At 45.1% G+C, this 10,005-nt stretch overlaps 39 non-coding genes and 1 pseudogene across 39 annotated transcripts; all 40 read right to left on the bottom strand.

The window, feature by feature from the left end:
- Positions 1–137: 137 nt before the first annotated feature.
- Positions 138–256, bottom strand: LOC148991690 (5S ribosomal RNA). The gene has a single exon (XR_016155982.1). It is a non-coding gene; the product is annotated as a 5S ribosomal RNA (ribosomal RNA).
- A 63-nt stretch (positions 257–319) lies between these two features.
- LOC148991691 (5S ribosomal RNA) lies at positions 320–438 on the bottom strand. The gene has a single exon (XR_016157724.1). It is a non-coding gene; the product is annotated as a 5S ribosomal RNA (ribosomal RNA).
- Positions 439–501: 63 nt separating this feature from the next.
- LOC148991692 (5S ribosomal RNA) lies at positions 502–620 on the bottom strand. Its single transcript, XR_016160931.1, has one exon. It is a non-coding gene; the product is annotated as a 5S ribosomal RNA (ribosomal RNA).
- Positions 621–784: 164 nt separating this feature from the next.
- LOC148991693 (5S ribosomal RNA) lies at positions 785–903 on the bottom strand. The gene has a single exon (XR_016157725.1). It is a non-coding gene; the product is annotated as a 5S ribosomal RNA (ribosomal RNA).
- A 63-nt stretch (positions 904–966) lies between these two features.
- On the bottom strand, positions 967–1,085 carry LOC148991694 (5S ribosomal RNA). The gene has a single exon (XR_016157727.1). It is a non-coding gene; the product is annotated as a 5S ribosomal RNA (ribosomal RNA).
- Positions 1,086–1,148: 63 nt separating this feature from the next.
- Positions 1,149–1,267, bottom strand: LOC148991695 (5S ribosomal RNA). The gene has a single exon (XR_016161528.1). It is a non-coding gene; the product is annotated as a 5S ribosomal RNA (ribosomal RNA).
- Positions 1,268–1,330: 63 nt separating this feature from the next.
- LOC148991696 (5S ribosomal RNA) lies at positions 1,331–1,449 on the bottom strand. Its single transcript, XR_016157728.1, has one exon. It is a non-coding gene; the product is annotated as a 5S ribosomal RNA (ribosomal RNA).
- Positions 1,450–1,512: 63 nt separating this feature from the next.
- LOC148991697 (5S ribosomal RNA) lies at positions 1,513–1,631 on the bottom strand. Its single transcript, XR_016157729.1, has one exon. It is a non-coding gene; the product is annotated as a 5S ribosomal RNA (ribosomal RNA).
- Positions 1,632–1,694: 63 nt separating this feature from the next.
- LOC148991698 (5S ribosomal RNA) lies at positions 1,695–1,813 on the bottom strand. The gene has a single exon (XR_016157730.1). It is a non-coding gene; the product is annotated as a 5S ribosomal RNA (ribosomal RNA).
- Positions 1,814–1,876: 63 nt separating this feature from the next.
- LOC148991699 (5S ribosomal RNA) lies at positions 1,877–1,995 on the bottom strand. Its single transcript, XR_016161529.1, has one exon. It is a non-coding gene; the product is annotated as a 5S ribosomal RNA (ribosomal RNA).
- Positions 1,996–2,058: 63 nt separating this feature from the next.
- Positions 2,059–2,177, bottom strand: LOC148991700 (5S ribosomal RNA). The gene has a single exon (XR_016157731.1). It is a non-coding gene; the product is annotated as a 5S ribosomal RNA (ribosomal RNA).
- A 63-nt stretch (positions 2,178–2,240) lies between these two features.
- LOC148991701 (5S ribosomal RNA) lies at positions 2,241–2,359 on the bottom strand. The gene has a single exon (XR_016157732.1). It is a non-coding gene; the product is annotated as a 5S ribosomal RNA (ribosomal RNA).
- Positions 2,360–2,422: 63 nt separating this feature from the next.
- LOC148991702 (5S ribosomal RNA) lies at positions 2,423–2,541 on the bottom strand. Its single transcript, XR_016157733.1, has one exon. It is a non-coding gene; the product is annotated as a 5S ribosomal RNA (ribosomal RNA).
- A 63-nt stretch (positions 2,542–2,604) lies between these two features.
- LOC148991703 (5S ribosomal RNA) lies at positions 2,605–2,723 on the bottom strand. Its single transcript, XR_016157734.1, has one exon. It is a non-coding gene; the product is annotated as a 5S ribosomal RNA (ribosomal RNA).
- Positions 2,724–2,786: 63 nt separating this feature from the next.
- Positions 2,787–2,905, bottom strand: LOC148991704 (5S ribosomal RNA). Its single transcript, XR_016161530.1, has one exon. It is a non-coding gene; the product is annotated as a 5S ribosomal RNA (ribosomal RNA).
- Positions 2,906–2,968: 63 nt separating this feature from the next.
- LOC148991705 (5S ribosomal RNA) lies at positions 2,969–3,087 on the bottom strand. The gene has a single exon (XR_016157735.1). It is a non-coding gene; the product is annotated as a 5S ribosomal RNA (ribosomal RNA).
- A 63-nt stretch (positions 3,088–3,150) lies between these two features.
- Positions 3,151–3,269, bottom strand: LOC148991706 (5S ribosomal RNA). The gene has a single exon (XR_016157736.1). It is a non-coding gene; the product is annotated as a 5S ribosomal RNA (ribosomal RNA).
- Positions 3,270–3,332: 63 nt separating this feature from the next.
- LOC148991707 (5S ribosomal RNA) lies at positions 3,333–3,451 on the bottom strand. The gene has a single exon (XR_016157738.1). It is a non-coding gene; the product is annotated as a 5S ribosomal RNA (ribosomal RNA).
- A 63-nt stretch (positions 3,452–3,514) lies between these two features.
- Positions 3,515–3,633, bottom strand: LOC148991708 (5S ribosomal RNA). The gene has a single exon (XR_016161531.1). It is a non-coding gene; the product is annotated as a 5S ribosomal RNA (ribosomal RNA).
- A 63-nt stretch (positions 3,634–3,696) lies between these two features.
- LOC148991709 (5S ribosomal RNA) lies at positions 3,697–3,815 on the bottom strand. Its single transcript, XR_016157739.1, has one exon. It is a non-coding gene; the product is annotated as a 5S ribosomal RNA (ribosomal RNA).
- Positions 3,816–3,878: 63 nt separating this feature from the next.
- Positions 3,879–3,997, bottom strand: LOC148991710 (5S ribosomal RNA). Its single transcript, XR_016157740.1, has one exon. It is a non-coding gene; the product is annotated as a 5S ribosomal RNA (ribosomal RNA).
- Positions 3,998–4,060: 63 nt separating this feature from the next.
- LOC148991711 (5S ribosomal RNA) lies at positions 4,061–4,179 on the bottom strand. The gene has a single exon (XR_016157741.1). It is a non-coding gene; the product is annotated as a 5S ribosomal RNA (ribosomal RNA).
- A 63-nt stretch (positions 4,180–4,242) lies between these two features.
- Positions 4,243–4,361, bottom strand: LOC148991712 (5S ribosomal RNA). The gene has a single exon (XR_016157742.1). It is a non-coding gene; the product is annotated as a 5S ribosomal RNA (ribosomal RNA).
- A 63-nt stretch (positions 4,362–4,424) lies between these two features.
- LOC148991713 (5S ribosomal RNA) lies at positions 4,425–4,543 on the bottom strand. The gene has a single exon (XR_016157743.1). It is a non-coding gene; the product is annotated as a 5S ribosomal RNA (ribosomal RNA).
- Positions 4,544–4,606: 63 nt separating this feature from the next.
- Positions 4,607–4,725, bottom strand: LOC148991714 (5S ribosomal RNA). The gene has a single exon (XR_016157744.1). It is a non-coding gene; the product is annotated as a 5S ribosomal RNA (ribosomal RNA).
- Positions 4,726–4,788: 63 nt separating this feature from the next.
- LOC148991715 (5S ribosomal RNA) lies at positions 4,789–4,907 on the bottom strand. The gene has a single exon (XR_016157746.1). It is a non-coding gene; the product is annotated as a 5S ribosomal RNA (ribosomal RNA).
- Positions 4,908–4,970: 63 nt separating this feature from the next.
- LOC148991716 (5S ribosomal RNA) lies at positions 4,971–5,089 on the bottom strand. The gene has a single exon (XR_016160932.1). It is a non-coding gene; the product is annotated as a 5S ribosomal RNA (ribosomal RNA).
- A 172-nt stretch (positions 5,090–5,261) lies between these two features.
- LOC148991717 (5S ribosomal RNA) lies at positions 5,262–5,380 on the bottom strand. The gene has a single exon (XR_016157747.1). It is a non-coding gene; the product is annotated as a 5S ribosomal RNA (ribosomal RNA).
- A 63-nt stretch (positions 5,381–5,443) lies between these two features.
- Positions 5,444–5,562, bottom strand: LOC148991718 (5S ribosomal RNA). Its single transcript, XR_016157748.1, has one exon. It is a non-coding gene; the product is annotated as a 5S ribosomal RNA (ribosomal RNA).
- Positions 5,563–5,625: 63 nt separating this feature from the next.
- On the bottom strand, positions 5,626–5,744 carry LOC148991719 (5S ribosomal RNA). The gene has a single exon (XR_016163843.1). It is a non-coding gene; the product is annotated as a 5S ribosomal RNA (ribosomal RNA).
- Positions 5,745–5,916: 172 nt separating this feature from the next.
- LOC148991720 (5S ribosomal RNA) lies at positions 5,917–6,035 on the bottom strand. Its single transcript, XR_016157750.1, has one exon. It is a non-coding gene; the product is annotated as a 5S ribosomal RNA (ribosomal RNA).
- A 63-nt stretch (positions 6,036–6,098) lies between these two features.
- LOC148991721 (5S ribosomal RNA) lies at positions 6,099–6,217 on the bottom strand. Its single transcript, XR_016157752.1, has one exon. It is a non-coding gene; the product is annotated as a 5S ribosomal RNA (ribosomal RNA).
- Positions 6,218–6,280: 63 nt separating this feature from the next.
- LOC148991722 (5S ribosomal RNA) lies at positions 6,281–6,400 on the bottom strand (annotated as a pseudogene).
- A 2,222-nt stretch (positions 6,401–8,622) lies between these two features.
- On the bottom strand, positions 8,623–8,741 carry LOC148991723 (5S ribosomal RNA). The gene has a single exon (XR_016157753.1). It is a non-coding gene; the product is annotated as a 5S ribosomal RNA (ribosomal RNA).
- A 63-nt stretch (positions 8,742–8,804) lies between these two features.
- On the bottom strand, positions 8,805–8,923 carry LOC148991724 (5S ribosomal RNA). The gene has a single exon (XR_016157754.1). It is a non-coding gene; the product is annotated as a 5S ribosomal RNA (ribosomal RNA).
- A 63-nt stretch (positions 8,924–8,986) lies between these two features.
- Positions 8,987–9,105, bottom strand: LOC148991725 (5S ribosomal RNA). Its single transcript, XR_016157755.1, has one exon. It is a non-coding gene; the product is annotated as a 5S ribosomal RNA (ribosomal RNA).
- Positions 9,106–9,168: 63 nt separating this feature from the next.
- LOC148991726 (5S ribosomal RNA) lies at positions 9,169–9,287 on the bottom strand. Its single transcript, XR_016160933.1, has one exon. It is a non-coding gene; the product is annotated as a 5S ribosomal RNA (ribosomal RNA).
- A 173-nt stretch (positions 9,288–9,460) lies between these two features.
- On the bottom strand, positions 9,461–9,579 carry LOC148991727 (5S ribosomal RNA). Its single transcript, XR_016155994.1, has one exon. It is a non-coding gene; the product is annotated as a 5S ribosomal RNA (ribosomal RNA).
- A 63-nt stretch (positions 9,580–9,642) lies between these two features.
- LOC148991728 (5S ribosomal RNA) lies at positions 9,643–9,761 on the bottom strand. The gene has a single exon (XR_016157756.1). It is a non-coding gene; the product is annotated as a 5S ribosomal RNA (ribosomal RNA).
- Positions 9,762–9,824: 63 nt separating this feature from the next.
- On the bottom strand, positions 9,825–9,943 carry LOC148991729 (5S ribosomal RNA). Its single transcript, XR_016160934.1, has one exon. It is a non-coding gene; the product is annotated as a 5S ribosomal RNA (ribosomal RNA).
- Positions 9,944–10,005: the final 62 nt, after the last annotated feature.

Consider the following 10,005-nt stretch of genomic DNA (forward strand, 5'->3'; position numbering starts at 1 on the left):
GAAAAAAAAAGAGACTCTTTCAGGCTTTCTGAAGAAACTCAGAGAATATTTCAGGCATTTCGAGGGGAAAAAAGACAATTTAGGATTTTTGAACCATTTCATTGACTCTTTTTTTTTTTTTTTTTTTTATACAATAAAGCTTACAGCACCTGGTATTCCCAGGCGGTCTCCCATCCAAGTACTAACCTGGCCCGACCCTGCTTAGCTTCCGAGATCAGACGAGTTCGGGCGTTCTCAAGGTGGTATGGCCGTAAGCGAAATCTGCTGCCAAAATTGGGCTATTTGAATGGTTAGAACATTAGGGTAGTAAACTATATAAAGCTTACAGCACCTGGTATTCCCAGGCGGTCTCCCATCCAAGTACTAACCAGGCCCGACCCTGCTTAGCTTCCGAGATCAGACGAGTTCGGGCGTTCTCAAGGTGGTATGGCCGTAAGCGAAATCTGTTGCCAAAATTGGGCTATTTGAATGGTTAGAACATTAGGGTAGTAAACTATATAAAGCTTACAGCACCTGGTATTCCCAGGCGGTCTCCCATTCAAGTACTAACCAGGCCCGACCCTGCTTAGCTTCCGAGATCAGACGAGTTCGGGCGTTCTCAAGGTGGTATGGCCGTAAGCGAAATCCGCTGCCAAAATTGGGCTATTTGAAGAAGAAAAAAAAGAGACTCTTTCAGGCTTTCTGAAGAAACTCAGAGAATATTTCAGGCATTTCGAGGGGAAAAAAGACAATTTAGGATTTTTGAACCATTTCATTGACTCTTTTTTTTTTTTTTAAACAATAAAGCTTACAGCACCTGGTATTCCCAGGCGGTCTCCCATCCAAGTACTAACCAGGCCCGACCCTGCTTAGCTTCCGAGATCAGACGAGTTCGGGCGTTCTCAAGGTGGTATGGCCGTAAGCGAAATCTGCTGCCAAAATTGGGCTATTTGAATGGTTAGAACATTAGGGTAGTAAACTATATAAAGCTTACAGCACCTGGTATTCCCAGGCGGTCTCCCATCCAAGTACTAACCAGGCCCGACCCTGCTTAGCTTCCGAGATCAGACGAGTTCGGGCGTTCTCAAGGTGGTATGGCCGTAAGCGAAATCTGCTGCCAAAATTGGGCTATTTGAATGGTTAGAACATTAGGGTAGTAAACTATATAAAGCTTACAGCACCTGGTATTCCCAGGCGGTCTCCCATCCAAGTACTAACCAGGCCCGACCCTGCTTAGCTTCCGAGATCAGACGAGTTCGGGCGTCCTCAAGGTGGTATGGCCGTAAGCGAAATCTGCTGCCAAAATTGGGCTATTTGAATGGTTAGAACATTAGGGTAGTAAACTATATAAAGCTTACAGCACCTGGTATTCCCAGGCGGTCTCCCATCCAAGTACTAACCAGGCCCGACCCTGCTTAGCTTCCGAGATCAGACGAGTTCGGGCGTTCTCAAGGTGGTATGGCCGTAAGCGAAATCTGCTGCCAAAATTGGGCTATTTGAATGGTTAGAACATTAGGGTAGTAAACTATATAAAGCTTACAGCACCTGGTATTCCCAGGCGGTCTCCCATCCAAGTACTAACCAGGCCCGACCCTGCTTAGCTTCCGAGATCAGACGAGTTCGGGCGTTCTCAAGGTGGTATGGCCGTAAGCGAAATCTGCTGCCAAAATTGGGCTATTTGAATGGTTAGAACATTAGGGTAGTAAACTATATAAAGCTTACAGCACCTGGTATTCCCAGGCGGTCTCCCATCCAAGTACTAACCAGGCCCGACCCTGCTTAGCTTCCGAGATCAGACGAGTTCGGGCGTTCTCAAGGTGGTATGGCCGTAAGCGAAATCTGCTGCCAAAATTGGGCTATTTGAATGGTTAGAACATTAGGGTAGTAAACTATATAAAGCTTACAGCACCTGGTATTCCCAGGCGGTCTCCCATCCAAGTACTAACCAGGCCCGACCCTGCTTAGCTTCCGAGATCAGACGAGTTCGGGCGTCCTCAAGGTGGTATGGCCGTAAGCGAAATCTGCTGCCAAAATTGGGCTATTTGAATGGTTAGAACATTAGGGTAGTAAACTATATAAAGCTTACAGCACCTGGTATTCCCAGGCGGTCTCCCATCCAAGTACTAACCAGGCCCGACCCTGCTTAGCTTCCGAGATCAGACGAGTTCGGGCGTTCTCAAGGTGGTATGGCCGTAAGCGAAATCTGCTGCCAAAATTGGGCTATTTGAATGGTTAGAACATTAGGGTAGTAAACTATATAAAGCTTACAGCACCTGGTATTCCCAGGCGGTCTCCCATCCAAGTACTAACCAGGCCCGACCCTGCTTAGCTTCCGAGATCAGACGAGTTCGGGCGTTCTCAAGGTGGTATGGCCGTAAGCGAAATCTGCTGCCAAAATTGGGCTATTTGAATGGTTAGAACATTAGGGTAGTAAACTATATAAAGCTTACAGCACCTGGTATTCCCAGGCGGTCTCCCATCCAAGTACTAACCAGGCCCGACCCTGCTTAGCTTCCGAGATCAGACGAGTTCGGGCGTTCTCAAGGTGGTATGGCCGTAAGCGAAATCTGCTGCCAAAATTGGGATATTTGAATGGTTAGAACATTAGGGTAGTAAACTATATAAAGCTTACAGCACCTGGTATTCCCAGGCGGTCTCCCATCCAAGTACTAACCAGGCCCGACCCTGCTTAGCTTCCGAGATCAGACGAGTTCGGGCGTTCTCAAGGTGGTATGGCCGTAAGCGAAATCTGCTGCCAAAATTGGGCTATTTGAATGGTTAGAACATTAGGGTAGTAAACTATATAAAGCTTACAGCACCTGGTATTCCCAGGCGGTCTCCCATCCAAGTACTAACCAGGCCCGACCCTGCTTAGCTTCCGAGATCAGACGAGTTCGGGCGTCCTCAAGGTGGTATGGCCGTAAGCGAAATCTGCTGCCAAAATTGGGCTATTTGAATGGTTAGAACATTAGGGTAGTAAACTATATAAAGCTTACAGCACCTGGTATTCCCAGGCGGTCTCCCATCCAAGTACTAACCAGGCCCGACCCTGCTTAGCTTCCGAGATCAGACGAGTTCGGGCGTTCTCAAGGTGGTATGGCCGTAAGCGAAATCTGCTGCCAAAATTGGGCTATTTGAATGGTTAGAACATTAGGGTAGTAAACTATATAAAGCTTACAGCACCTGGTATTCCCAGGCGGTCTCCCATCCAAGTACTAACCAGGCCCGACCCTGCTTAGCTTCCGAGATCAGACGAGTTCGGGCGTTCTCAAGGTGGTATGGCCGTAAGCGAAATCTGCTGCCAAAATTGGGCTATTTGAATGGTTAGAACATTAGGGTAGTAAACTATATAAAGCTTACAGCACCTGGTATTCCCAGGCGGTCTCCCATCCAAGTACTAACCAGGCCCGACCCTGCTTAGCTTCCGAGATCAGACGAGTTCGGGCGTTCTCAAGGTGGTATGGCCGTAAGCGAAATCTGCTGCCAAAATTGGGCTATTTGAATGGTTAGAACATTAGGGTAGTAAACTATATAAAGCTTACAGCACCTGGTATTCCCAGGCGGTCTCCCATCCAAGTACTAACCAGGCCCGACCCTGCTTAGCTTCCGAGATCAGACGAGTTCGGGCGTCCTCAAGGTGGTATGGCCGTAAGCGAAATCTGCTGCCAAAATTGGGCTATTTGAATGGTTAGAACATTAGGGTAGTAAACTATATAAAGCTTACAGCACCTGGTATTCCCAGGCGGTCTCCCATCCAAGTACTAACCAGGCCCGACCCTGCTTAGCTTCCGAGATCAGACGAGTTCGGGCGTTCTCAAGGTGGTATGGCCGTAAGCGAAATCTGCTGCCAAAATTGGGCTATTTGAATGGTTAGAACATTAGGGTAGTAAACTATATAAAGCTTACAGCACCTGGTATTCCCAGGCGGTCTCCCATCCAAGTACTAACCAGGCCCGACCCTGCTTAGCTTCCGAGATCAGACGAGTTCGGGCGTTCTCAAGGTGGTATGGCCGTAAGCGAAATCTGCTGCCAAAATTGGGCTATTTGAATGGTTAGAACATTAGGGTAGTAAACTATATAAAGCTTACAGCACCTGGTATTCCCAGGCGGTCTCCCATCCAAGTACTAACCAGGCCCGACCCTGCTTAGCTTCCGAGATCAGACGAGTTCGGGCGTTCTCAAGGTGGTATGGCCGTAAGCGAAATCTGCTGCCAAAATTGGGATATTTGAATGGTTAGAACATTAGGGTAGTAAACTATATAAAGCTTACAGCACCTGGTATTCCCAGGCGGTCTCCCATCCAAGTACTAACCAGGCCCGACCCTGCTTAGCTTCCGAGATCAGACGAGTTCGGGCGTTCTCAAGGTGGTATGGCCGTAAGCGAAATCTGCTGCCAAAATTGGGCTATTTGAATGGTTAGAACATTAGGGTAGTAAACTATATAAAGCTTACAGCACCTGGTATTCCCAGGCGGTCTCCCATCCAAGTACTAACCAGGCCCGACCCTGCTTAGCTTCCGAGATCAGACGAGTTCGGGCGTTCTCAAGGTGGTATGGCCGTAAGCGAAATCTGCTGCCAAAATTGGGCTATTTGAATGGTTAGAACATTAGGGTAGTAAACTATATAAAGCTTACAGCACCTGGTATTCCCAGGCGGTCTCCCATCCAAGTACTAACCAGGCCCGACCCTGCTTAGCTTCCGAGATCAGACGAGTTCGGGCGTTCTCAAGGTGGTATGGCCGTAAGCGAAATCTGCTGCCAAAATTGGGCTATTTGAATGGTTAGAACATTAGGGTAGTAAACTATATAAAGCTTACAGCACCTGGTATTCCCAGGCGGTCTCCCATCCAAGTACTAACCAGGCCCGACCCTGCTTAGCTTCCGAGATCAGACGAGTTCGGGCGTTCTCAAGGTGGTATGGCCGTAAGCGAAATCTGCTGCCAAAATTGGGCTATTTGAATGGTTAGAACATTAGGGTAGTAAACTATATAAAGCTTACAGCACCTGGTATTCCCAGGCGGTCTCCCATTCAAGTACTAACCAGGCCCGACCCTGCTTAGCTTCCGAGATCAGACGAGTTCGGGCGTTCTCAAGGTGGTATGGCCGTAAGCGAAATCCGCTGCCAAAATTGGGCTATTTGAAGAAGAAAAAAAAAGAGACTCTTTCAGGCTTTCTGAAGAAACTCAGAGAATATTTCAGGCATTTCGAGGGGAAAAAAGACAATTTAGGATTTTTGAACCATTTCATTGACTCTTTTTTTTTTTTTTTTTTTTTAAACAATAAAGCTTACAGCACCTGGTATTCCCAGGCGGTCTCCCATCCAAGTACTAACCAGGCCCGACCCTGCTTAGCTTCCGAGATCAGACGAGTTCGGGCGTTCTCAAGGTGGTATGGCCGTAAGCGAAATCTGCTGCCAAAATTGGGCTATTTGAATGGTTAGAACATTAGGGTAGTAAACTATATAAAGCTTACAGCACCTGGTATTCCCAGGCGGTCTCCCATCCAAGTACTAACCAGGCCCGACCCTGCTTAGCTTCCGAGATCAGACGAGTTCGGGCGTTCTCAAGGTGGTATGGCCGTAAGCGAAATCTGCTGCCAAAATTGGGCTATTTGAATGGTTAGAACATTAGGGTAGTAAACTATATAAAGCTTACAGCACCTGGTATTCCCAGGCCGTCTCCCATTCAAGTACTAACCAGGCCCGACCCTGCTTAGCTTCCGAGATCAGACGAGTTCGGGCGTTCTCAAGGTGGTATGGCCGTAAGCGAAATCCGCTGCCAAAATTGGGCTATTTTAAGAAGAAAAAAAAAGAGACTCTTTCAGGCTTTCTGAAGAAACTCAGAGAATATTTCAGGCATTTCGAGGGGAAAAAAGACAATTTAGGATTTTTGAACCATTTCATTGACTCTTTTTTTTTTTTTTTTTTTTTAAACAATAAAGCTTACAGCACCTGGTATTCCCAGGCGGTCTCCCATCCAAGTACTAACCAGGCCCGACCCTGCTTAGCTTCCGAGATCAGACGAGTTCGGGCGTTCTCAAGGTGGTATGGCCGTAAGCGAAATGTGCTGCCAAAATTGGGCTATTTGAATGGTTAGAACATTAGGGTAGTAAACTATATAAAGCTTACAGCACCTGGTATTCCCAGGCGGTCTCCCATCCAAGTACTAACCAGGCCCGACCCTGCTTAGCTTCCGAGATCAGACGAGTTCGGGCGTTCTCAAGGTGGTATGGCCGTAAGCGAAATCTGCTGCCAAAATTGGGCTATTTGAATGGTTAGAACATTAGGGTAGTAAACTATATAAAGCTTACAGCACCTGGTATTCCCAGGCGGTCTCCCATCCAAGTACTAACCAGGCCCGACCCTGCTTAGCTTCCGAGATCAGACGAGTTCCGGGCGTCCTCAAGGTGGTATGGCCGTAAGCGAAATCTGCTGCCAAAATTGGGCTATTTGAATGGTTAGAACATTAGGGTAGTAAACTATATAAAGCTTACAGCACCTGGTATTCCCAGGCGGTCTCCCATCCAAGTACTAACCAGGCCCGACCCTGCTTAGCTTCCGAGATCAGACGAGTTCGGGCGTTCTTTTTTTTTTTTTTTTTTTATTTAAAACATAAAGTTTACATTTTTTAAAAAATCTGTAAATAATACATGCATGTACATCCTTTTCTTCATTCAGAAAACATCCCATTAACCCTTTCCATCTTGTTATTAGAAGTACATTCAATCTTCCAGTTAAAGTATATTCAATTAAAAATACAAACAAATATATTCTGGATGCACGCCCTTTTCCATTCTCAGAAACTGAAATAATTTTCTTAATAAATTTATGCATATACACATCACATTATTTACATTTCTATATAGTCTGTAAAGCATCAAATCAATCCAAAACATGTTCAGACAAATTCAAACTCCATAGCAGTTGTTCAGTTGTTTTTTTTTTTTCTCCAAAGTATCTCTCCTTAACTTTTGTTTTCTCAAAACCAGCTTTAGATTAGGTATTGCTTTGTGTTTTAAAACATTCCCACTTACATTTTTTCTCTTTCTCTTATTAACATTGTTTTTATTCCTATTACCTCTGTCCCTTGTGGTAGTATCATCGTCTTCCTCCATTTCAACTATGTTTTCATTACATTATTTACATTTCTATATAATCTGTAAAGCATCAAATCAATCCAATACATGTGCAGTTGTTCTGTTGTTTTTTTTTCTCCAAAGTATCTCTCCTTAACTTTTGTTTTCTCAAAACCAGCTTTAGATTAGGTATTGCTTTGTGTTTTAAAACATTCCCACTTACATTTTTTCTCTTTCTCTTATTAACATTGTTTTTATTCCTATTACCTCTGTCCCTTGTGGTAGTATCATCGTCTTCCTCCATTTCAACTATGTTTTCATTACACCACGACTTTTCTTCTTCCTCCTTTCTTCCATCATCTGCTTCTTCCACCGCCTCGTTTTTTTGTTTAGGCTCCTTACTACAGTCTTTTGAAATCAACCCATCCTTTTCCTTCCTCATGTTCTGTTCCACTTCATTCTGAGGACTTACCTCATTCCCTCTTTCAGTCACTTCAAAGTGTTGATATTCATTTTCTGTTTCACATTCACATTTCATCAAAACATTGTTACAGTCCAAGCACTTTTCTGCTTTACAATCTTTAGCGAAATGGCCCTGCTCAGCACATTCATAACATTTAAAATCAGGACAGTCTTTAAAAACATGCCCAGGTTGCATACACATTCGGCAGAGTTTAATCTGTCCATCATGTATTACCCTGAAGTACCGTTCTCCCTCCGATGTTTCAAATTTGGCACTGTAAGGCAGTGAGGTTATCTCCTTTGGGAATCTTATTTTGACATACCTTGTGCCGTCTGTGATGTCCGTTCCAGGGTATAATCTCCTCTTTATTTTTGTTATGGGAGTAACTCCCCAAAGCTTTAATTTGTCCTCGATTGTTTCATCCTCCACATAGGCAGGCAGGTGAATAAAAGAAACTACACATTCCTTTAACTCCAACCTCCTTACTACACAGAGTTGTCCTTTGATTTCCACACCATTGATTAGATCATCACAGTCATCCGCACACGTCAATGTCAATTCATATTCAGTAGAATTCTTTGGTCTCACTGCCAGTAGTTTCCCATGGCCTATGTTCCTTGTCACTGATCTGATAATATCCTCTGCCTTTATTCCTTTGTTGTTCATTATATCCATCACCACTGTTGCCTCTTTCAGATATTCCATTCTTCTCTTGCCACTTTTCTGCCCAAAAGCCTCCTTGGTTAATCCGTTAAACTCATTCAAACCTTTGTCCATTGCATCTTGATCAATCACCGTTTGTGTTCCTCCTGCCGTTCCTGGGTCTTTACCATTTGATCCGGCCATTATTCAAAAGAAAGATTTCTTCCAAGCAGATAAACTGCTTGGGACTTAAAACATAGCATACAAGTAACAAAACTTGAAATTAACCAAACAAAATTCACTAAGACAGAGCACATGGGAGAGCCTCTCTCTCCCAACTGCCAACTCACTTCCTGGATCGTACCAACTATCGGGCGTTCTCAAGGTGGTATGGCCGTAAGCGAAATCTGCTGCCAAAATTGGGCTATTTGAATGGTTAGAACATTAGGGTAGTAAACTATATAAAGCTTACAGCACCTGGTATTCCCAGGCGGTCTCCCATCCAAGTACTAACCAGGCCCGACCCTGCTTAGCTTCCGAGATCAGACGAGTTCGGGCGTTCTCAAGGTGGTATGGCCGTAAGCGAAATCTGCTGCCAAAATTGGGCTATTTGAATGGTTAGAACATTAGGGTAGTAAACTATATAAAGCTTACAGCACCTGGTATTCCCAGGCGGTCTCCCATCCAAGTACTAACCAGGCCCGACCCTGCTTAGCTTCCGAGATCAGACGAGTTCGGGCGTTCTCAAGGTGGTATGGCCGTAAGCGAAATCTGCTGCCAAAATTGGGCTATTTGAATGGTTAGAACATTAGGGTAGTAAACTATATAAAGCTTACAGCACCTGGTATTCCCAGGCGGTCTCCCATCCAAGTACTAACCAGGCCCGACCCTGCTTAGCTTCCGAGATCAGACGAGTTCGGGCGTTCTCAAGGTGGTATGGCCGTAAGCGAAATCTGCTGCCAAAATTGGGCTATTTGAATGGTTAGAACATTAGGGTAGTAAACTATATAAAGCTTACAGCACCTGGTATTCCCAGGCGGTCTCCCATTCAAGTACTAACCAGGCCCGACCCTGCTTAGCTTCCGAGATCAGACGAGTTCGGGCGTTCTCAAGGTGGTATGGCCGTAAGCGAAATCCGCTGCCAAAATTGGGCTATTTGAAGAAGAAAAAAAAAGAGACTCTTTCAGGCTTTCTGAAGAAACTCAGAGAATATTTCAGGCATTTCGAGGGGAAAAAAGACAATTTAGGATTTTTGAACCATTTCATTGACTCTTTTTTTTTTTTTTTTTTTTTTATACAATAAAGCTTACAGCACCTGGTATTCCCAGGCGGTCTCCCATCCAAGTACTAACCTGGCCCGACCCTGCTTAGCTTCCGAGATCAGACGAGTTCGGGCGTTCTCAAGGTGGTATGGCCGTAAGCGAAATCTGCTGCCAAAATTGGGCTATTTGAATGGTTAGAACATTAGGGTAGTAAACTATATAAAGCTTACAGCACCTGGTATTCCCAGGCGGTCTCCCATCCAAGTACTAACCAGGCCCGACCCTGCTTAGCTTCCGAGATCAGACGAGTTCGGGCGTTCTCAAGGTGGTATGGCCGTAAGCGAAATCTGTTGCCAAAATTGGGCTATTTGAATGGTTAGAACATTAGGGTAGTAAACTATATAAAGCTTACAGCACCTGGTATTCCCAGGCGGTCTCCCATTCAAGTACTAACCAGGCCCGACCCTGCTTAGCTTCCGAGATCAGACGAGTTCGGGCGTTCTCAAGGTGGTATGGCCGTAAGCGAAATCTGCTGCCAAAATTGGGCTATTTGAATGGTTAGAACATTAGGGTAGTAAACTATATA

The sequence above is a fragment of the Pimephales promelas genome, chromosome 3, assembly GCF_988280905.1.
Source record: "Pimephales promelas chromosome 3, fPimPro1.hap1.1, whole genome shotgun sequence".
In the NCBI taxonomy this organism is placed as follows: domain Eukaryota; kingdom Metazoa; phylum Chordata; class Actinopteri; order Cypriniformes; family Leuciscidae; genus Pimephales; species Pimephales promelas.